Here is a 24,617-nt window from a genome sequence, read left to right on the forward strand (position 1 = left end):
TAAAAATGCTGATTGCCTGGCAGTTATGCTGACCCACTAAAATTCCATGATTGGAAGTTTGGAAGCCAACAACAAGTATTTTTAGCAGTATAATAAAAAAGCATTTCCCAAACATAGGTAATTGCTGTGGGCACATTGTGTGGGCTGCTAAGCAATTACATGGTGTTGATCACGTGGTGGAGTGTCGGATCATTTTATCAACTGAATATCTATCATAGAGATACTACCCAATATTAATATCACAACTTATAGACTCTCTCTGTTTTTTCATATTTATTGTTTGCACATTGCTACTTACTGGGTGTGTAATATATATGTGTATTGTTTATGTTATCACATTACCTAGCGCCACTATTTACTTTTAACCTATGTTTGGTAGATGCTGTTTTATTATAGCATTTCTTTTAAAGTGGCTGCTCTATATGTATCAGGTTTGTCTTTGGCGCAGTGATAAGATCTTAGGTAGCGGCTCATTGTGATCTGGTTGTGTATTATTTTTAGCAGTATGATGTTGCACTTTCATAGTTAAATGAGTGGGCAGGTCACAAAGGAAATTGTGACAGGAAGTAGTGGTGCCACCTGCCTGGCTGTACATTGTGGCAGGGGTTTGTGAAACATCAGACCAGCTAAGCAGGGGCTTTGTTGAGTGGCAGTTTTGTCAAGAAAGTGTGTCATTATCAGCCCTGAGATCAGAACACCACAGCAGCAAATGGAACTCCCTACATCTGAAAGAAATCTGGAGACATAAAAGAAATACTTTCCCTGGCCCCATTAGTTCAGCGGGGAGGGGAGTGTGTGTTTGTGTGTTGGGGGGCACTGCAGAAAGGAGACAATTTCTTCACATTCAGGCTGAGAGCTCTGCTGTTTCTTATAATTGAGATAAAATCCCAGCCTCTTTTATATCAATCTACCGGATTCCTCTGGTGAATTTATATACAAGAGGCTGGGATTGAAGAATCGGCTCCGGTGAGGACAGCTGTGGATGTTTGGACAGGTAAGTGTCTCTATATTAAAAGTTAGCAGCTATAGTATTTGTAGCTGCTGACTTAAAAATGTTTTGGGGTAGACTGGAGCGCCTCTTTAAAGTCCCACACCTTGCAAAACCTTGGGATCAGTGGACATGCGTCCTACAAGTGTGTTTTTTTTATTTTCTTTAGCCATGACAATTTCAGTTCTCTTATATGGGTTCAATTAAAGTGCTTATAAAGGCAGAGGGATTTTATCTTGCTGCATTTCTAAAAAAATAAAAAATAAATGTATGCATGCATCTCCCCCCCAGCCCCCCGCCCCCCTAGGCTCTCTTGCTCCTCACTGGCTCAGTAAAAAAAAAGAAATAATAATAATAGGCCAAAAAAGCCAATGCTGTAAAAAAAACACACTATTGCAAAAATGTTGAAAAACTCACTGCAAAGCTACTGCCATTTTTATAACATTATTATAACGTCCGGTGTGCATGAGGAAGCTTTACCATCACTGTAATGTATGGCATTGGTTTAACCACTTAAGCCCTGGACCAATTGTCAGCCTAAGGACCAGAGGTCTTTTTACAATTTTGCACTGCACTGCTTTAACTGGCAATTGCACGGTCATGCAATGTTGTACCCAAACAAAATTTGCGTCCTTTTCTTGCCACAAATAGAGCTTTCTTTTGATGGTATTTGATTGCCTCTGCGATTTTTATTTTTTACGATATAAATGGAAAAAGACTGAAAATTTTGAAAGAAAAAAAGATATTTTCTACTTTTTGTTATAAGAAAAATCGAATAAACTCAATTTCAGTCATACATTTAGGCCAAAATGTATTCAGCCACATGTCTTTAGTAAAAAAAAGTCATTAAGCGTATATTTATTGGTTTGTGCAAAAGTTATAGCGTCTACAAACTAGAGTACATTTTCTGGAATTTACACAGCTTTTAATTTATGACTGCCTATCTCATTTCTTGAGGTGCTAAAATGGCAGGGCAGTACAACCCCCCCCATGACCCCATTTTGGAAAGTTGAAACCCCAAGAAAATTGCTGAGGGGCATGTTGAGACCATTGAATATTTTTTTTTTTTTGTCCCAAGTGATTGAATAATGACACAAACAAAAAAGTTTGCAAAAAGTTGTCACTAAATGATATATTGCTCACAATGCCATAGTTATATGTGGAATTTCACCCCAAAATATATTCTGCTGCTTCTCCTGAGTACGGGGATACCACATATGTGGGACTTTTTGGGAGCCTAGCCGCGTACGGGACCCCGAAAACCAATCACCGCCTTCAGGATTTCTAAGGGTGCAAATTTTTGATTTCACTCCTCACTACCTATCACAGTTTCGAAGGCCATAAAATGCCAAAATAGCACAAAACCCCCCCAAATGACCCCATTTTGGAAAGTAGACACCCCAAGCTATTTAATGAGAGGCATGTTGAGTCCATGAAATATTTTATATTTTGCCACAAGTTGCGGGAATATTACAAACTTTTTTTTGTGCACGAAGTTGTCACTAAATGATATATTGCTCACACATGCTATGGGCATAAGTGAAATTACACCCCAAAATAAATTCTGCTGGGGATACCACATGTGGGGGACTTTGTGGGAGCCTAGCCGTGTACCGTAAAACGCTACCAAAAAAAACTGTTAGCGATGGCAGGGATCAGGCCTGACTCTGCAAACGCTGCAGTTATGTGTTTAGTGTTTTGTAAGTGACAGTGATCAATCGATACTGCACTTGGGTGGGCTGGGCGGAGGGGCAAAACGCAGGTGCTAGCAGGTATCTGGGCTGGTCCCGCTAACAATGCTTTTTTTGTCGATTTGTGTGCCTATGTGTACCTACGTGTCAGTGTAGTGATTGGTGCACACTTACTATGTCCTCTCCTCGCAGTCCGGTCAAAAAGACCGCCCCGAGGAGAGTGAAATCGTAAACACAGGGAGGGGAAGCTTCTCATTCGCCAGGAGCGATGGAGAGGGGATGGCCAGAAACCAACGGCCATCCCCTCATCCTGGATCGCTCCTGAAGCGAAACGGACCGCCGCAGCCAGTGGGAGGGGGTCCGATCGGACCCCCCACACGCTGTAAGGCAGGCATGTACGGGTATGTGCTTGTGCCCATACATGCCATTCTTCCGACGTATAATTACATGCGGTGGTCCTAAAGTGGTTAATTATCTGCGTCTTGTAGAACGACTCCTATTGTAAATGAAAATATATTCTCCGCCTACAATGGCTTGCTACAGTTTCTGTGGAATATTTTTTTGACATTTTGGGAACTATGTATATGTGTTATGTAGGTAACAAGGGGTTAAACATGTATGTGGGGGTCTTTTCTTCCCATATTATAAATCTCTGCCATCTTGCTGGGTGGCATTGAGGTCATCAGTCCAGCCTGTAATAAGTAGCATGCAAGGCTTGTTCAAAAAAAAAAGGCAGTTAGTAGGTGACAGTTGGAAAAAGAGGGGGGGGGGGGACTTGGCTCGGGGTAAACATATCTAAAAATAGCTGCTTTCTCCTCTTTAAAATAAATCCTCAGACTGGTGTTTACAAGACAAAAGACAGCAATGTCTATGGCCAGCCCTATACATGTGTACATAGGTTTAGTCTACTGAAAATTTTAAAAAGGGATTGAAGACTTTTCTTTTTAGCAAATGTTTTTGAATTAAGTTATTTGTCTGTTTTTTTATTGTAACTGTGTAGCACTTTGAGGTCTTTTGATGGAAAGTGCATTATAAATAACATTTATTATTATTATTATTATTATTATTATTATATGGGGGTGCCACTGTCATCAATGGGAGGAAAAAGAATCCAATGAAAGTATTTTGTATTTATCAATATCCATGAAACTTACCAGCCCTGCGTTTTTTGTCCCACTGTGGTCCATTGGCTTTACAGCCGGCATCAAAACATCCGATAACGGATCTGAAACAGCGACGTACAAATCGCACTGCCCTCCGCATTTTGGTGGGCTTCTTGAATAGGGGATCTGCAAGCTGTATATTGATCTCTCCTTCCATAGCTGGGCTTCCTTTGGTTGGTTTCTCAATATTGTTTTGAGAAACAATCTGTTTACTTGTAATTTGTCTCATTATGAAGAATAATAAGACACGCTTTAAGTCTGAGAAATTGCAATAAAACTGAATCGAATAAATCCAAATCCAATCAAACAGCAAGAGAAAGCTGGACAGAGATGTCTTCACTGTACAGCAAACAACTCACAACTGATGCCAGAAGAGCCCAGAGCAGCCTTATATTAGAGCAGGTGATGACATCATAGAGGTCGTTTTTTTTAACTGACGATTTTTCTTAACGGCTTTTGTTGCCATGGTTACCAAAGCTTCCTATACACAGTGATGGGCTGTGGGGGATGGGCTGTGAGGGAGAGCACAGACACACCAATAGAGGACTATGATTGGGCAGTATTAATGGTAGCAATATGATGGGGCAGTTTTGATAGGGCAGTTTTGATGGTGGCAATAGGAGGAGGCAATTTTGATGGGAAAAAGAGGGGGGGGACTTGGCTCAGGGTAAACAGATCTAAAAATAGCTGCTTTCTCCTCTTTAAAATAAATTCTCAGACTGGTGTTTACAAGACAAAAGACAGCAATGTCTATGGCCAGCCCTATACATGTGTACATAGGTTTAGTCTACTGAAAATTTTAAAAAGGGATTGAAGACTTTTCTTTTTAGCAAATGTTTTTGAATTAAGTTATTTGTCTGTTTTTTTATTGTAACTGTGTAGCACTTTGAGGTCTTTTGATGGAAAGTGCATTATAAATAACATTTATTATTATTATTATTATTATTATTATTATTATATGGGGGTGCCACTGTCATCAATGGGAGGAAAAAGAACCCAATGAAAGTATTTTGTATTTATCAATATCCATGAAACTTACCAGCCCTGCGTTTTTTGTCCCAGCGTGGTCCATTGGCTTTACAGCCGGCATCAAAACATCCGATAACGGATCTGAAACAGCGACGTACAAATCGCACTGCCCTCCGCATTTTGGTGGGCTTCTTGAATAGGGGATCTGCAAGCTGTATATTGATCTCTCCTTCCATAGCTGGGCTTCCTTTGGTTGGTTTCTCAATATTGTTTTGAGAAACAATCTGTTTACTTGTAATTTGTCTCATTATGAAGAATAATAAGACACGCTTTAAGTCTGAGAAATTGCAATAAAACTGAATCGAATAAATCCAAATCCAATCAAACAGCAAGAGAAAGCTGGACAGAGATGTCTTCACTGTACAGCAAACAACTGACTTCTGATGCCAGAGGAGCCCAGAGCAGCCTTATATTAGAGCAGGTGATGACATCATAGAGGTTTTTTTTTCAACTGACGATTTTTCTTAACGGCTTTTGTTGCCATGGTTACCAACGCTTCCTATACACAGTGATGGGCTGTGGGGGAGAGCACAGACACACCAATAGAGGACTATGATGGGGCAGTATTAATGGTAGCAATATGATGGTGCAGTTTTGATGGTGGCAATAGGAGGAGGCAATTTTAATGGGGCAGTTTTTTTTATATGTATAGAGGACTGTGAAACTGGATTAAAGTTATTATTATAAAGCCCTCTATTTTAAGGCATAGTGATAGGTTGAGTGGTCAGAGTTGATATTGATTATGTATATGTCGACACACGAAAGAAAATAAAAAGAAAAAATCCTGTTTTTCTTCAACGGTGACTAAAAAAAGTCGAAGTGAGGGTGTAGTGTATCTTCTAGAATGTCCTTGCCACATTCAATACATGGGAAGAACAAAAAGAGAACTCTGGAAGAGATTAAGAGAGCATGTTGAAAATATTAAAAAGGGTTTTGATAAATATAACCCTCGAGACACTATGCGAAGTTTCATAAAAAAGACCCCTCATCTTTATTAATTTGTGGTATTCAAAAATACAAGCCCCATTGGAGAGGTGATAATAAAATTATTAGGATTAGCCAAGCTGAATCCTGATGGATTCATGAATTATGCACTTTACCAGCTTTTGGACATAACGTTGACTTTGATCTTAATTGTTTTATTTCTAATTATTAATTCAAGATTTTTGGGCATTTTATTAATATTAATGAATTTTTTATATTTTTCTATATCCACTTATATATATATATAGATAGCATTGGGGTTAGATGTACTTCACTGATGAGGGGTTTTGTCCTCTCCCCCCTCCCCCTACTTCTTTTTTTTTTTTTTTTCGGTATTAATTTCCCAATTGATTGGTCCAGTCAAAACCAACGTTATGGCCAGTTATGAGATAGTTAAAATATAGCTATGGTATAGTTGTACTTTTTATCATAATATTGCTATGTATTTGAATGACTAGATGAACACAGCATTGCCTGTATAAAATGATGTAGTATGGCATTTAACCACAAGATGGCAGTGTCTGTGGAGCGATATATTTAGAATGTTATTTTACACTTATTTATGTGGAGAAAGTTATAACAATTACTTTGTAATTTTAGTAATGTTATTAGTAGATGTGGAAGTAATTTGAATATGCTTTTATTTTCAAGTTGTATCAGGAAGCTAGTAGTATTAAGGTATGGGGTGGTTGTTGTTTTGAGTTGCTATAGCCGCCCGCCCTATTTAAACTTCATCAACACCTGACTCCTTGACCCTTTGAAAAAGTCACGTGTCTGTGACGCAACGTGTCAGGGAGGAGCCAGGTGTCACGATCGTCACTTCCGGTCGCGGCTGAGACCGAAAGTTCCCTTTTTTACAAGCGCAAGATTTTCCGTTTTTTAATGTGAGTGGATATTTTACATTATTTTATTAAAGTTTACATTTCTACACATGAGAGTCCCCTTTCTTTCCCCCATGATCGTTGGTATTTTGGATTTTATTGTGAGGCTGAACGAATCATCTATAAGGAGCCAAATCAGCAATTTCCCCTACAAGTGTGTTGGACCCTGAGGGGTCTTGTATTGAGGTGAGAGGCTGTGGGAAACGGGGGGTGCTCTGGTGGAGCACTGAAGGTGGACTGTCTCTCTCTTTTTGTGAAGCATGTCTGCATCTGTGACAACACTGCATGACTATTAGATATACTGTCACATTTGGATATCGAGCTACTGAATAGCACTGGAACATTTGTTTGAACACTTGTATTTGCACATGGACTTTTTTATTTTTATGTTTTTCTTCTTCTTTTTTAGCCATTTTTGTATTGTGATTCAGTCACATATTGTTTGCGATATTTGCACATTTCATGTCATTTGGATGTATCACTTTTTATATATGTGATTTTGCACTTTTTAAATATTATACACTACTGTGTTTTGCACGTTTATGGATGCACAGTGTTTTTACATTTGCACATTTATGTACGTATTTATTACAGTTATTGATTTGTGTCACATAATAGGTGGTGTATTTTAAAAGGCAGCGCTACATACCTTTTTTTACATATATATATTTATATTTATTAACCACATGCCCTCTGGAATCTATGATTTACTCCCCTTCATGACCAGATCATGTTTTGCAATACGGCACTGCACTACTTATTTTAACTGACAATTGCGTGGTCATGCAACGCTGTATGCAAATAAAATGTATGTCTTTTTTTGCCACATAAATAGAGCTTTCTTTTGGTGGGATTTGATCAACTCTGCAGTTTTACATTTTTTTGCACTATATACAAAAAGAGACTAAATGAAGGAAAACAGCAGAGCTTCCTCTCATTTCAGAGCTTCCCCTTAAATCTAGAACAAGTGGACTTGCAGGGCACAGTATATTTGCCGTTAATAAATCAACCTCATTGTGTCTACAATAAAATTTCTGCCTGCTCTTATTTTTTTTTAAAGAGAAGTTCCAGCCTGTATAAATAAAAAAAAATGAAAAGTCAGGAACAGGGTGGCCATCCTCCTACAGTATTTTTTACTGACAAAACATGGAAAATTTACTGGCGGAGCACATTTTTTACTGGCATAAGAAATTACAGAACTCCTATTGAAAACTAAAACAGTGCATATTTGAACAGTATAAACATATATGAAAACACTGACAATACCTATACCAAAGTCATTTGTTTGATTTACACTTATAAAGTCAACACAGCATGAAAATATCAGCCCCTGATATATAGGCCTCTTTCACGCGACTGATACGCTCAAGTCCGCCTTTTTTCAGGTGGACCTGAACGGATGCTCCATAGAGGTGTATGGAGCGTCGGATGTCAGCGGTGACATGTCCGCTGACGTCCGACCCGCTCCGATCCGAAAAAGTCTGAGGATCGGATCGGGTGACGATGGACTCTGCGGTCCGTCCTCATCCGATCCCCTATAGGGGAGAGCGGTGCTCGGACAGGTCCGTCCCTGCACGGTGTGCAGAGACAAACCTGTCCTCTGCCTGCTCAGTGGGGATCGACAGAGCGATCCCCGCTGAGCAAGCGGATGTCCACGGGGCAGATCAGCGCGGATCCTTTCCGTGTGAAAGAGCCGTTACTGGTAGATTTTTACAAACTGTCAGTAAATTTACTGGCGTTTGACAACCCTAGTCAGGAGCTACAAATAGTGTAGCTCATGAATGTTAACCACTTAAGCCCCAGACCACTTTTTGCGATTCGACACTGCGTCTCTTTAACTGACAATTGTGCGGTCGTGCGACGTGGCTCCCAAACAAAATTGACGTCCTTTTTTCCCCACAAATAGAGATTTCTTTTGGTGGTATTTGATCACCTCTGTGGTTTTTATTTTTTGCGCTATAAACAAAAAAAGAGCAACAATTTTGAAAAAAAAGCATTATATTTTACATTTTGTTATAATATAAAAAATATTTTTTTTCCTCAGTTTAGGCCAATATGTATTCTTCTACATATTTTTGGTAAAGAAAATCACAATAAGTGTTAACTAATTGGTTTGCGCAAAAGTTATAGCGTTTACAAAATAGGGGACAGTTTTATGGCATTTTTTTAAATAATTTTTTTTTTTTACTAGTAATGGCGGGGATCAGCGATTTTTATCGTGACTGTGACAATACAGCAGACACATTGGACATTTTTGACACCATTGTCATTTATACAGCAATCAGTGCTATACAAATGCACTGATTCCTGTCTAAATGACACTGACAGTGAAGGGGTTAATAGCTAGGTGGCAGTGTAGAGGTTAAGTGTGTCCTGGGGCGAGTTTCTAACTGTGGGGCGGTGTGGCTGTGTGTGACACGTCACTGATCACTCCTCCCGATCACTAGGCAGAACAGGTAGATGCTTGTTTACATTAGCATCTCCCAGTTCTTCCTTCCCATGAGACTATCGCGGGTATCCCCGCGGTGATCGAGTCCACGGGACTTGTGATCCGACTCACGGAGGTCTCAGCCAGCATGCACGCGATGGCGGCATGCACATGATGGCGTGGCCCCAAATTTAAAGGGACGTACAGGTATGCCCATTTGCCCATCCATGCCATTCTGCCAAAGTACATCAGCATGCGCCAGTTGGGAAGTGGTTAATATAAGGATACTTACCTGTAGTGGTATCCCGTGATGTCGGCACCCCTAGCCGATTTGTCCATCAGCTTTGGGTGCAGGAGCGGCATCCTTATAAGGGAAATAGGAAGTGAAGCCCTGCGGCTTCCCAGCCTGTTTCCTACTGTGCATGTGTGAGTTGCGCTGCCCTTATTGAAAGGTCCCACTCTCTTCTAGGACTTGTGTCTCCCAGAAGACAGCAGGGGGCGTAAAATTCAGTAGATCAACGCAATCAATGTGCAGCGATCTTATCCGGGAAGAGGGAGCGGGTACCTGGTTTTGACAAAAAGTGCCAAATATGGCAGTGGGGGTGGGGGGGGGGGGGGCTGGTGTGAACAAGCAGAGCTTCCACTTTTGGGCTGAGCTCCACTTTAGACTTCAGTTCCAGTTTTAATTTGAGTATCGCTTAGGCTGACTTCACATTTGCGTGTCTGTTGTTTCCTGTGTTCTTTTGTTATTACCTTGGACAGGTATGTTTGTCATGCATTGACGTGTGCTGAAACTCCCATGAAAAGCTCATGAAAAGCATCAGTGGATTCAAAACTCGGAATGTTTTCAGCCAATGCGTGTCAAGGCACTGCACAGATCTGAATTGGCAGAATCCTGGCTTGTTTACACTCGTGTTGCTCTCTGAAGAGCGATCAGTATTGGATTGATCTTTGGAGGGTGTTTAACAGGTGTTGAGGAGGCATTATGTTGCCTGTTTTACCCCCTAAAAACCCCACCACCCCATTCAGTTGATTGAGTCTCATCTGTCAGTCGCTGTTGGCCGCCATGAGCGACAGTGCGGATAAATTTGGTTGCGCCGCAGTGGAAAGCATTGTGGCCATATGTACACCCCAATCCATTGCCTTTGCAGGTAGTAACGCTGCTCAGGTGTGTGTGTTTACAGTCCCCTAAATTCAAAGTGTAAATTTGCATTGCAAGCAGGGGGAAATAGTCCCCATCAACTCAAAACAACATGTCCATCTAAAGTCTAGAACACACTACTCATTTTTTCTTTCAGGGCTGAACAAAAAAAAACTGACAGCTCCAGAGGAGCCGATGTACTAACTAAGAGATGTTAGTACAGCTATCTCCCCTACTGTGCTATTGTGTTCTGACAGGGGGGACTGCCATGTCCCTTTAATAGAAGCTGGCCGCCTTCTGTTGGCTGCAGCACACGGGCAGAGCGTCTGGCGGTTTCTAGTGGACCAAGCGATGCTGCCCACCATTCAGCCCATGTGTACGGGCATTAGACTCTTCTGTCTTACAGGGTGATGGTACATTATTATTATAATTATTATTATAATACATATTATTATATATATTTATATATATATGAGATCTTGTACAATATATATAGTACATGATCTCACTGCAGAGTTGTCACGTTATAGGAAGTAGAAAAATATATGATCAATTGACAGGATCAACAGGTAACAGAAATACAATATATTGTCAAAAGTATTGTGACAGCTGCCTTTACACGCACATTAACTTGTTTTTTTTTTTGTTTTGTTTTTTCAAATAGCAATTTTTATTAGTCGTCATTGATTTTCAACAAAGGTAAAAAGCGTAACGTGAACGTACATGAACAAAAGCAAAATGTACACGACGGAAGTCCATTTAAGGTAGGAGCAAAATACAACAACCATAGTCATTGATACTACCGAAAATGTTACCGCACATCAACTTTAATGGCCTCCCAGTCTAAGGCTGGATTCACACCTACGCATTTTTATGTGCTTTTTGCATTTTGCTGATTTGCACTACAGATCGTGTTCCATAGGAAACCATGTTATTTGGACTCTAGGGCAAATCTGCAAAATGCAAAAAGCACTAAAACTGTATAGGTGTGAATCCAGCCTTAGTCTGCAGGGTTCAGTATTGGGTTGGCCCACCCTTTGCAGTTATAACAGCTTCAACTCTTCTGGGAGGGCTGCCCACAAGGTTTAGGTGTGTGTCTATGGAAATGTTGGACCATTCTTCCAGAAGTGCGTTTGTGAGGTCAGGCACTGATGTTGGACGAGAAGGCTTGGAGTGCAGTCTCACCTCTAATATATCCCAAAGGTGTTCTATCGGGTTGAGGTCAGGACTCTGTGTAGTCCAGTCAAGTTCCTCCACCCCAAACTCACTCATGCATGTCTTTATGGACCTTGCTTTTTGCACTGGTCCAAATCATTTGGTAGAGGTGGGGGTTATGGTGTGGGGTTTTTTTTCAGGAGTTGGGATTGGCCTCTTAGTTCCAGTGAAGGAATCTCTTAAGGCGTGAGCATACCAAGACATTTTGGACAATTTCTGCTCCCAGCTTTGTGGGAACAGTTTGAGGATGGCCCTTTCCTGTTCCAACTTGTCTGTGCACCAGTGCACAAACTTGACTGGCCTGCACAGAGTCCTGACCTCAACCTGATAGAACACCTTTGGGATGAATTAGAGTGGAGACTGCGAGCCAGGTCTTCTCATCCAACATCAGTGCCTGACCTCACAAATGCTCTTCTGGAAAAATGGTCAAACATTCCCATAGACACACTTCTAAACCTTGTGCACAGCCTTCCCAGAAGACTTGAAGCTGTTATAGCTGCAAAGGGTGGGCAACGCAATACTGAACCCTACGGACTAAGACTGGGATGTCATTAAATGTCATGTGTGTGTAAAGGCAGGCGCCCCAATGCCTTTACACACAGTTTATTCTGGGAACTCAGAAACAAATGCTGTTAATTCTGGAAATAGACGGCATCATGTATAGCATTTTTTATTTCAGTCATAGTTTCATTCATAGCTTTTACAAAGAAAACATTCTGACTGGGTTCTCTCTCCCTAACGAGCATACGTGTCATCACTCCATTAATTCCTATAGATGATCTGTACAGTACTCTTGGTAGCCACCAGTCACCCAGCAGAGTAGGAATCAGGGTGGATATAAATAAATGATTTTTTTTTTTATCTGATTTTTTTTTTTATTTTTTTTAGCGATTTTTTTTTTTTTTATATATATATATATATATCAATTTTTTTTTTAATAAAATGCTTTTGGGGTAAAAATCTAAAGATAATTTTCTATTTAGGATGCATTAATAATTTAGTTTATGCAGCATGAAATGGAGCTTAGTTATGTAGCATGAGGCTGTATATTCTGCAATATTTACATTTTTTGATAAACTCATTCAATGAATCCAAGCTCTGCAAGCTGAGATAACAGGCACTGCATTGATGTATTCACAGTAACCAGGCGATAAAACAAAATTCAGGAATATTCCTTTATCCCATTATTTTGCAAATCTATGTACACTACAAACTGTATGATTGAATAGGCTCAGATATCACTGATTTACTAACCTGACAGCTTATTATTCTAAATAAGAAACCTTCATTTTGTTTGAAAATATTAAAGATTCTAACTACCAATAAGTCCTTACGTTTAAAGAGCACCTGTCACTTCAGATCCATCATGGCAGCACTTGTTAGCGGGCATCCACTCACCTGCTGCCACCACGTCCCTCACCTTGTTGTGTCACTGCCACATCACCAGCTGTCCCATTAAAGTGAATGGGACTGTCGGTGAGTCAACAGCGGGTCAGAGGAGGAGCCACTGCGGGACAGAGATGACAGTTGCTGTTTAACCACTTGACATCCGTGCTATGGCTGAATGACGGCCACAGTGAATTCAAATCCACCCTGGTAGGAATCATCCATAGTAATGAATAGGGCCCCTGGGTGCATGCATGGTAGGAAGAGGACCTGGATGAGACACTTTCCTTGCAAAGGCTCTGTAGTGCCAATCAGGACTTACCAATGAGGACCATGGAAGTCGGAAGAATGGAAATTTACTAGGAAGACTGCAATTAATGAGATGGTTCTAAAGTTGTCCTTTAAGCAGGAAGTCTGAGCAACAAATAGTTTTCTGTGTTCTTTCTTTTTTATGTATTCTTTATTAAGGCCCCAATCAAATCTGATTACGTAGATTCATGCAGATTTATCCTATTCAAATTCAATGGGTGTGTCTGAATATGCGCTGCACAAGTATTTATGTGCATTTTTCAAGCATTTCTCTGCCTAACAACTAGGCTCCTTCTCCTCCTCCTGAAGCTTATAATACATATAAAAAATGCTTCAAAAACGCGTATATATGCGTTAAAACATACCAAAAATTCACTGGCAAATCTCTGGCAAAAATACGCTCTGCTCAGGTGTGAATGCAGCCTTGATGTATAATTAAAGACTTTTTTTTTTTTTTGGATAGTGTGGAGAGCAGGCATGTACCGGCCATCGGGATTACTGGGAGTTTCCCGGTGGGCCGATGGCTCAGTGGGCCACTCTGATGTAAGGGGGCTGCTGATGGGACACTCTGATGTAAAGGGGGTGCTGATGGGACACTCTGATGTAAGGGGCTGCTGATGGGACACTCTGATGTAAAGGGGGTGCTGATGGGACACTCTGATGTAAGGGGCTGCTGATGGGACACTCTGATGTAAGGGGGCTGCTGATGGGACACTCTGATGTAAGGGGGCTGCTGATGGGACACTCTGATGTATGGAGGTGCTGGTAATGGGACACTCTGATGTAAGGGGGCTGGTAATGGGACACTCTGATGTAAGGGGGCTGGTAATGGGACACTCTGATGTAAGGGGGCTGGTAATGGGACACTCTGATGTAAGGGGGCTGGTAATGGGACACTCTGATGTAAGGGGGCTGGTAATGGGACACTCTGATGTAAGGGGGTGCTGATGGGACACTCTGATGTAAGGGGGCTGCTGATGGGACACTCTGATGTAAGGGGGTGCTGATGGGACACTCTTATGTAAGGGGGCTGGTGATGGGACTCTCTGATGTTAGGGGGTGCTGATGGGACACTCTGATGTAAGGGGGTGCTGATGGGACACTCTGATGTTAGGGAGTGCTGATGGGCCACTCTGATGTAAGGGGGCTGGTGATGGGCCACTCTGATGTAAGGGGGCTGGTGATGGGACACTCTGATGTAAGGGGGCTGCTGATGGGACACTCTGATGTAAGGGGGGTGCTGATGGGACACTCTGATGTAAGGGGCTGCTGATGGGACACTCTGATGTAAGGGGGCTGCTGATGGGACACTCTGATGTAAGGGGGCTGCTGATGGGACACTCTGATGTATGGAGGTGCTGGTAATGGGACACTCTGATGTAAGGGGCTGGTAATGGGACACTCTGATGTAAGGGGGCTGGTAATGGGACACTCTGATGTAAGGGGGTGCTGATGGGACACTCTGATGTAAGGGGGCTGCTGATGGGACACTCTGATGTTAGGGTGTGCTGATGGGACACTCTGATGTAAGGGGGCTGGTAATGGGACACTCTGATGTAAGGGGGTGCTGATGGGACACTCTGATGTAAGGGGGTGCTGATGGGACACTCTGATGTAAGGGGGTGCTGATGGGACTCTCTGATGTAAGGGGGTGCTGATGGGACTCTCTGATGTTAGGGAGTGCTGATGGGACACTCTGATGTAAGGGGGCTGGTGATGGGACACTCTGATGTAAGGGGTGCTGATGGGACTCTCTGATGTTAGGGGGTGCTGATGGGACACTCTGATGTTAGGGTGTGCTGATGGGACACTCTGATGTAATGGGGCTGGTAATGGGACACTCTGATGTAAGGGGACTGGTAATGGGACACTCTGATGTAAGGGGGTGCTGATGGGACACTCTGATGTAAGTTGGTGCTGATGGGACACTCTGATGTAAGGGGGTGCTGATGGGACTCTCTGATGTAAGGGGGTGCTGATGGGACTCTCTGATGTTAGGGAGTGCTGATGGGACACTCTTATGTAAGGGGGCTGCTGATGGGACACTCTGATGTAAGGGGGCTGCTGATGGGACACTCTGATGTAAGGGGGCTGCTGATGGGACACTCTTATGTAAGGGGGCTGGTAATGTGACACTCTGATGTAAGGGGGCTGGTAATGGGACACTCTGATGTAAGGGGGCTGGTAATGGGACACTCTGATGTAAGGGGGTGCTGATGGGACACTCTGATGTAAGGGGGCTGCTGATGGGACACTCTGATGTACGGAGGTGCTGGTAATGGGACACTCTGATGTAAGGGGGCTGGTAATGGGACACTCTGATGTAAGGGGGCTGGTAATGGGACACTCTGATGTAAGGCGGCTGGTGATTTGACACTCTGATTTAAGGGGGTGCTGATGGGACCCTCTGATGTTAGGGGGTGCTGATGGGACACTCTGATGTTAGGGAGTGCTGACGGGAGTCTCTGATGTTAGGGAGTGCTGATGGGACACTCTGATGTAAGGGGGCTGGTGATGGGACACTCTGATGTAAGGGGGTGCTGATTGGACTCTCTGATGTTAGGGGGCGCTGATGGGACTCTCTGATGTTAGGGAGTACTGATGGGACACTCTTATGTAAGGGGGCTGGTGATGGGACACTCTGATGTAAGGGGTGATGATGGGACACTCTGTTGTAAGGGGGTGCTGATGGCACACACTGATGTTAGGGGGCGCTGATGGGACACTCTGATGTTAGGGAGTGCTGATGGGACACTCTTATGTAAGGGGGCTGGTGATGGGACACTCTGATGTAAGGGGGTGCTGATGGGACTCTCTGATGTTAGTGGGTGCTGATGGGACACTCTGATGTTAGGGTGTGCTGATGGGACACTCTGATGTAAGGGGGCTGGTAATGGGACACTCTGATGTAAGGGGGCTGGTAATGGGACACTCTGATGTAAGGGGGTGCTGATGGGACACTCTGATGTAAGGGGGCTGGTGATGGGACACTCTGATGTAAGCGGGTGCTGATGGGACTCTCTGATGTTAGGGAGTGCTGATGGGACACTCTGATGTAAGGGGGCTGGTGATGGGACACTCTGATGTAAGCGGGTGCTGATGGGACTCTCTGATGTTAGGGAGTGCTGATGGGACACTCTTATGTAAGGGGGCTGGTGATGGGACACTCTGATGTAAGGGGGCTGCTGATGGGACACTCTGATGTAAGGGGGCTACTGATGGGACACTCTGATGTAAGGGGGCTGCTGATGGGACACTCTGATGTATGGAGGTGCTGGTAATGGGACACTCTGATGTAAGGGGGCTGGTGATGGGACACTCTGATGTAAGGGGGCTGCTGATGGGACACTCTGATGTAAGGGGGCTGCTGATGGGACACTCTGATGTATGGAGGTGCTGGTAATGGGACACTCTGATTTAAGGGGGCTGGTAATGGGACACTCTGATGTAAGGGGGCTGGTAATGGGACACTCTGATGTAAGGGGGCTGGTAATGGGACACTCTGATGTAAGGGGGTGCTGATGGAACACTCTGATGTAAGGGGGCTGCTGATGGGACATTCTGATGTACGGAGGTGCTGGTAATGGGACACTCTGATGTAAGGGGGCTGGTAATGGGACACTCTGATGTAAGGGGGCTGGTAATGGGACACTCTGATGTAAGGGGGCTGGTAATGGGACACTCTGATGTAAGGGGGCTGGTGATGGGACACTCTGATGTTTGAGGGTGCTGATGGGACACTCTGATGTTAGGGAGTGCTGATGGGACTCTCTGATATTAGGGAGTGCTGATGGGACACTCTGATATTAGGGAGTGCTGATGGGACACTCTGATGTAAGGGGGCTGGTGATGGGACACTCTGATGTAAGGGGGTGCTGATGGGACACTCTGATGTTAGGGGGTGCTGATGGGACACTCTGATGTTAGGGAGTGCTGATGGGACTCTCTGATGTTAGGGAGTGCTGATGGGACACTCTTATGTAAGGGGGCTGGTGATGGGACACTCTGATGTAAGGGGGCTGCTGATGGGACACTCTGATGTAAGGGGGCTACTGATGGGACACTCTGATGTAAGGGGGCTGCTGATGGGACACTCTGATGTATGGAGGTGCTGGTAATGGGACACTCTGATGTAAGGGGGCTGGTGATGGGACACTCTGATGTAAGGGGGCTGCTGATGGGACACTCTGATGTAAGGGGGCTGCTGATGGGACACTCTGATGTATGGAGGTGCTGGTAATGGGACACTCTGATGTAAGGGGGCTGGTAATGGGACACTCTGATGTAAGGGGGCTGGTAATGGGACACTCTGATGTAAGGGGGTGCTGATGGAACACTCTGATGTAAGGGGGCTGGTGATGGGACACTCTGATGTAAGGGGGTGCTGATGGAACACTCTGATGTAAGGGGGCTGCTGATGGGACATTCTGATGTACGGAGGTGCTGGTAATGGGACACTCTGATGTAAGGGGGCTGGTAATGGGACACTCTGATGTAAGGGGGCTGGTAATGGGACACTCTGATGTAAGGGGGCTGGTGATGGGACACTCTGATGTAAGGGGGTGCTGATGGGACTCTCTGATGTTTGAGGGTGCTGATGGGACACTCTGATGTTAGGGAGTGCTGATGGGACTCTCTGATATTAGGGAGTGCTGATGGGACACTCTGATGTAAGGGGGCTGGTGATGGGACACTCTGATGTAAGGGGGTGCTGATGGGACACTCTGATGTTAGGGGGTGCTGATGGGACACTCTGATGTTAGGGAGTGCTGATGGGACTCTCTGATGTTAGGGAGTGCTGATGGGACACTCTGATGTAAGGGGGCTGGTGATGGGACACTCTGATGTAAGGGGGTGCTGATGGGACTCTCTGATGTTAGGGGGTGCTGATGGGACTCTCTGATGTTAGGGAGTACTGATGGGACACTCTTATGTAAGGGGGCTGGTGATGAGACACTCTGATGTAAGGGGTGATGATGGGACACTCTGTTGTAAGGGGGTGCTGATGGGACACACTGATGTTAGGGGGCGCTGATGGGACTCTCTGATGTTAGGGAGTGCTGATGGGACACTCTTATGTAAGGGGGCTGGTGATGGGACACTCTGATGTAAGGGGGCTGCTGATGGGACATTCTGATGTACGGAGGTGCTGGTAATGGGACACTCTGATGTAAGGGGGCTGGTAATGGGACACTCTGATGTAAGGGGGCTGGTAATGGGACACTCTGATGTAAGGGGGCTGGTGATGGGACACTCTGATGTAAGGGGGTGCTGATGGGACTCTCTGATGTTTTGGGGTGCTGATGGGACACTCTGATGTTAGGGAGTGCTGATGGGACACTCTGATGTAAGGGGGCTGGTGATGGGACACTCTGATGTAAGGGGGTGCTGATGGGACACTCTGATGTTAGGGGGTGCTGATGGGACACTCTGATGTTAGGGAGTGCTGATGGGACTCTCTGATGTTAGGGAGTGCTGATGGGACACTCTGATGTAAGGGGGCTGGTGATGGGACACTCTGATGTAAGGGGGCTGGTGATGGGACACTCTGATGTAAGGGGGCTGGTGATGGGACACTCTTATGTAAGGGGGCTGGTGATGAGACACTCTGATGTAAGGGGTGATGATGGGACACTCTGTTGTAAGGGGGTGCTGATGGGACACACTGATGTTAGGGGGCGCTGATGGGACTCTCTGATGTTAGGGAGTGCTGATGGGACACTCTCATGTAAGGGGGCTGGTGATGGGACACTCTGATGTAAGGGGGTGCTGATGGGACACTCTGATGTTAGGGGGTGCTGATGGGACACTCTGATGTTAGGGAGTGCTGATGGGACTCTCTGATGTTAGGGAGTGCTGATGGGACACTCTGATGTAAGGGGGCTGGTGATGGGGCACTCTGATGTAATGGGTGATGATGGGACACTCTGTTGTAAGGGGGTGCTGATGGGACACACTGATGTTAGGGAGTGCTGATGGGACACTCAAAATGTAAGTGGGCCGGTCTGGATGAAGTCCAGGGCCAAATTTCTGTCCCAGTCCAGCCCTGGTGGAGAGGGATCAGATCTGTGACCCCGTTAGGGAGACTCACCCTCTACTTTCATTTTTAACCATTATCATCGAAAGTGAAGGTAAAAGGAAATCACTAATTTTGGGTTGACGCCGAAACAGGATTGGCGGCACTAGTTCTGGTGACACCCAGGGATTCCCTCACTCAGGAGGGATTTCCTCTCACTTCCTGTATTTGGCTATGGGATAGGATGTGAAAGGAAGTCTCAACAACGAGCCACAGATGTGGAAAGTGGGGATGGTGTGTTGAGGGTGATGAGCTGTGTTGCTTTTACGCCAAACATATCGTTTTGCATTGTGGGCAAAAAGTTGGATTTTGGTTTCATCTGACCAGAGCACCTTCTTCCACATGTTTGGTGTGTCTCCCAGGTGGCTTGTGGCAAACTTTAGACAAGACTTTTTATGGATATCTTTGAGAAATGGCTTTCTTCTTGCCACTCTTCCATAAAGGCCAGATTTGTGTAGTGTACATCTGATTGTTGTCCTATGGACAGACTCTCCCACCTCAGCTGTAGTTCTCTGCAGTTCATCCAGAGTGATCATGGGCCTCTTGGCTGCATCTCTGATCAGTCTTCTCCTTGTCTGAGCTGAAAGTTTAGAGGGATGGCCAGGTCTTGGTAGATTTGCAGTGGTCTGATACTCCTTCCATTTCAAAATGATCGCTTGCACAGTGCTCCTTGGATGTTTAAAGCTTGGAAAATCTTTTTGTATCCAAATCCGGCTTTAACCACTTGCTTACTGGGCACTTAAACCCCCCTCAGTCCCAGACCAATTTTCAGCTTTCAGCGCTGATGCACTTTGAATGACAATTGCGCGGGCATACAACACTGTACCCAAATGAAATTTTTATCATTTTTTTCCCACAAATAGAGCTTTCTTTTGGTGGTATTTAGTTACAGCTCGGAGTTTTATTTTTTGCTAAACAAACAAAAAAAGATGCAAAAAAAAAAAATCATGTTTTAATAGTTTGTTATAAAATTTTGCAAACGGGTCATTTTTCTCCTTCATTGAAGTGCGCTGATTAGGCGGCACTGATAGGCTGCATTGGTGGGCACTGATGGGCTGCATTGGTGGGCACTGATAGGCTGCACTGGTGGGCACTGATAGGCATAGTTAAGGCGGCACTAATAGGCACAGATAAGGCGGCACCGATGGGCACAGATAAGGCGGCACTGATGGGCAAAGATGGGCACAGATAAGATGGCACGGATGGGTGGCACGGATAAGTGGCACGGATGGGTGGCACGGATGGGCACTGATAGGTACCACAGATAGATGGGACTGATAGGCACTGATAGGTGGCACTGATAGGCTGCATTGGTGGGCACTGATGGGCTGCATTGGTGGGCACTGATAGGCTGCACTGGTGGGCACTGATAGGCATAGTTAAGGCGGCACTAATAGGCACAGATAAGGCGGCACCGATGGGCACAGATAAGGCGGCACTGATGGGCAAAGATGGGCACAGATAAGATGGCACGGATGGGTGGCACGGATAAGTGGCACGGATGGGTGGCACGGATGGGCACTGATAGGTACCACAGATAGATGGGACTGATAGGCACTGATAGGTGGCACTGATAGGTGGCTCTGATAGGTGGCACTGCTGGGCACTGATGGGCGGCACTGCTGGGCACTGATGGGCGGCACTGGGGTGCAGCACCTTTGAGGCAGATTGGGTGGCACTGTGGGTGGCACTGTGGGTGGCACTGTGGGCACTATGGGCACTGACGGGGGGCACTTACTTTTGCTTTTACTTTTACTTCAGGATGGCACTGCGGGAGGCAGGTGGGCACTGGCAGGTGGCAGGTGGTCCCTTGTATTGATGGCCGTGATCGGGACTGATGTCCCGAACACGGCCGCCGGTGATCGGCTTTTTTTTTATCTCCTCGCTCTGTCAGCGCGAGGAGGAATAATAGCCGATTACCGGCTCCATTCTATCACATGATCAGCTGTCATTGGCTGACAGCTGATCACGTGTTAAGGGGTCGGGATCGACCCCTTGCACGGATCGGTGATCAGGCGAGTCTCATAGACTCGCCGATCACAGAGCGCGCCGCGCGCGCCCCTCAGGGGGCGCGCAGGCCGCTCGTAACCGGGACGACGTCAATAGACATAGTCCCGGAAATGTAAGTCCGCGCTAATGCCGTCATTTGGCAATAGCGCGGTACCGAAGTGGTTAAACTTCTCCACAACAGTATTACGGACCTGCCTGGTGTGTTCCTTGGTCTTCATGATGCTCTCTGTGCTTTCAACAGAACCCTGAGACTATCACATAGCAGGTGCATTTATACAGAGACTTGATTACACACAGGTGGATTCTATTTATCACCATCAGTCATTTAGGACAACATTGGATCATTCAGAGATCCTCGCTGAACTTCTGGAGTGAGTTTGCTGCACTGAAAGTAAAGGGGTCGAATAATTTTGCACGCACCACTTTTCAGTTTTTTATTTGCTAAAAAAGTTTAAACTATCCAATAGATTTCCTTCCACTTCACAATTGTGTCCCACTTGTTGGTGATTCTTCACAAAAAATAAACATTTGATATCTTTATGTTTGAAGCCTGAAATGTGGCTTTTCACAGGTTGAAAAGTTCAAGGGGACCGAATACTTTTGCAAGGCACTGTGCATATATAGCTATATATATATATATATATATATATATATATGTGTAGGAAGGCCAGTGTGGTGGCCTGAATTTATGGGAGGAGCCCGGAGGGTATTTAACCAGCCCGCTCGCCTGTGGTCTTTGTCGGTTTCCGGTGCGCGGCACTACGTCACTAGGCCGACTGCTCGTGTTTTGTTGCCGCTCGGACAAAACGTCTCTCTACTAGAATCTCGTGGTTTACGATTCCCGTTCGTTTTTGTACAAACGTCGCCGGCTAGACTGCCGCAGGTAAGGGTCTCGATTGACCTTCCTGTACTATTTTTGAGTGTCGTTAAAACCTGAAATATCGAATCATTCGTTATGATACCGGGTTGTTATCACTCAAAACGCACTATTTTCGCAGCGCCCTTCATTTCACGGGCGTCATTTCGGTAGTTATTGCTTGTAGGAAAAACTGCACTGTTTTAGTAACTTGTTATGTAGTCTCGTTGCCGTGTTCCACAGTCAAATCGTTGCCAGTCGTATCTCACGGCACAACGGACTCGTACCTCTGCCATAGCTGGCTCACGTAGGTCATTTCATCATTTCACTCATTTCTGTCACGCACTGCGCTCCGATTCGAATCCAGTCGCATCCCTAAATGCGGCGGTTCGTTCCGGTGTGTCCCTAGTTGCTTGGCCTCATTTCGGTACATGCTCCAGAGCCCGCTCGTTGCTAATCGACCCACGTCTCTGTCATGGGAGTCATTTCACCTCACCTATTACGTTCGAATCGAAACCAGTCGCTTTTCTCAAAACGCACAGGTTCGATCGACGTGTCCCAGTTGCGTTGGCCTCATTTCGGTACATGCTCTAGAGCCCGTTCGTTGGCGGTCGCAGGTTGCGTCCTCTCCGATTCGTAGCTCTATCATGGGAAACATTTCATTGTCACGTAGTACGTTCAGTTCGGATCCGGTCGCATCCCCGTGCATCGATTCGTCCGGACGGCCCCAGGTATTTTCGGCCTCATTTCAGTACATGCTCCAGAGTCCCGTTCGTTGTCAGTCGCAGGTTGCGGCGCTCCAATTCGTGCCCCTGTCATGGGAAATCATTTCACTGTCACGTATCACGTTCCGATACGAATCCAGTCGCATCTACGATGCACCAATTCGTCCCGGCGTGCCCCAGGTATTTTTTCGGCCTCATTTCAGTACATGCTCCAGAGTCCCGTTCGTTGTCACTCGCAATCGCGGCACGACCGGTTCGGGCCTCTGTCATGGCAAACTTTGTCACTCATTTCACTGTCACTTACCGTGCTCCGATTCGAATCTAGTCGCATCCGTGATGCACCGATTCGTTTCGATGTGCCCCAGTTGGTCACGGCCTCATTTCAGTACATGCTCCAGAGTCAGGATTCATTATTGGTCGCAGTTTTCGGTTCTCTGATTCATGACTCTGTCATGGGAAATCATTTCACTGTCACATATCACGCTCCGATACGAATCCAGTCGCATCGTGCGCTAATTCGTCTCGGCGCGCCCCAGGTATTTCAGCCACATTTCAGTACATGCTTCAGAGCATGCACGATTAACGGATAGTCGCAACAGCGGCATGATTGATTCGTGCCTCTGTCATGGCAATCAAAATTAATTTCACCACCACGTGCCGCGCTCCGTTTCGAATCCAATTGCATACATGCACCGATTCGTTACGGCGTTCCCCAGTGCTTTAGCCTCGTTTCAGTGCATGCTCCAGAGTCCGGTTCATCTTCAGTCACAGTCACGGCATGACCGGCTTATGCCTCTATCATAACAGGTTTTTTTTTTTCCCATTAAATTTACCGTCATATATCATGCCCCGATTCGTTCCGGCGTGCTCCAGTTGTTTTCATTCGTACGACCGATTCATATCGGATTCATTCCATACACATCCTAGAAACAACATCTTGCGAAATCGCTGCTAGCGCGCACCTAAGCATACACTCCCTGCAATCATTGCAAACACATTCCCAGGCACAGACTTCTCGCAATCGTTGCAAGCATGCATTCAAGCATAGACTTCTTGCAATCCTTGCAAACACGCAACCAAGCATAGACTTCTTGCAATTGTTGCAAGCATGCATCCAAGCATAGACTTCTTGCAAATCGTTGCAAGCACACATTCAAGCATGGATGTCTTGCAGTCGTTGCAAGTTCGCATTCAAGTGTAGACTTCTGGCAACAGTTGCAAGCACGCCTTCAAGCATAGACGCCTTGCAGTCGTTACAAGTACGCACACAAGCGTAGACTTCTTGCAATCATTGCAAACACGCATCCAAGCATAGACTTCTTGCAATCGTTGCAAGCATGCATCCAAGCATAGACTTCTTGCAAATCGTTGCAAGCACACATTCAAGCATGGACGTCTTGCAGTCGTTGCAAGTTCGCATTCAAGTGTAGACTTCTGGCAACAGTTGCAAGCACGCCTTCAAGCATAGACGCTTTGCAGTCATTACAAGTACGCACACAAGCGTAGACTTCTTGCAATCATTGCAAACACGCATCCAAGCGTAGACTTCTTGCAATCGTTGCAAGCACGCATCCAAATATATACTTCTTGCAATCGTTGCAAGCAAGCAGTCAAGCATGGACATCTTGCAGTTGGTGCAAGTACGCATACAAGCGTACACTTCTTGCAATTGTTGCGAACACGCATCCAAGCGTAGACTTCTTGCAGTCATTACAAGCACGCATCCAAGCGTAGG

At 45.2% G+C, this 24,617-nt stretch overlaps 1 protein-coding gene across 5 annotated transcripts in view; it reads left to right on the plus strand.

The window, feature by feature from the left end:
• The window catches only part of LOC143988917 (b(0,+)-type amino acid transporter 1-like), a 401,901-nt gene that overhangs the window by 115,078 nt on the left and 262,206 nt on the right, over positions 1 to 24,617 (plus strand). For 4 of the 5 annotated variants that reach the window (XM_077488835.1, XM_077488836.1, XM_077488837.1 and 1 more), the window contains one exon: positions 10,970 to 11,069. The gene's annotated coding sequence lies outside the window, so the exon portion shown is untranslated. Of the gene's footprint in view, positions 1 to 53; positions 995 to 10,969; positions 11,070 to 24,617 lie in introns of those variants that run through there. The other variant, XM_077488839.1, reaches the window with a different exon arrangement.

This window comes from Lithobates pipiens, unplaced genomic scaffold (assembly GCF_037356315.1).
Source record: "Lithobates pipiens isolate NorthernLeopardFrog02 unplaced genomic scaffold, aLitPip1_a1.2 Scaffold_18, whole genome shotgun sequence".
Classification (NCBI taxonomy): domain Eukaryota; kingdom Metazoa; phylum Chordata; class Amphibia; order Anura; family Ranidae; genus Lithobates; species Lithobates pipiens.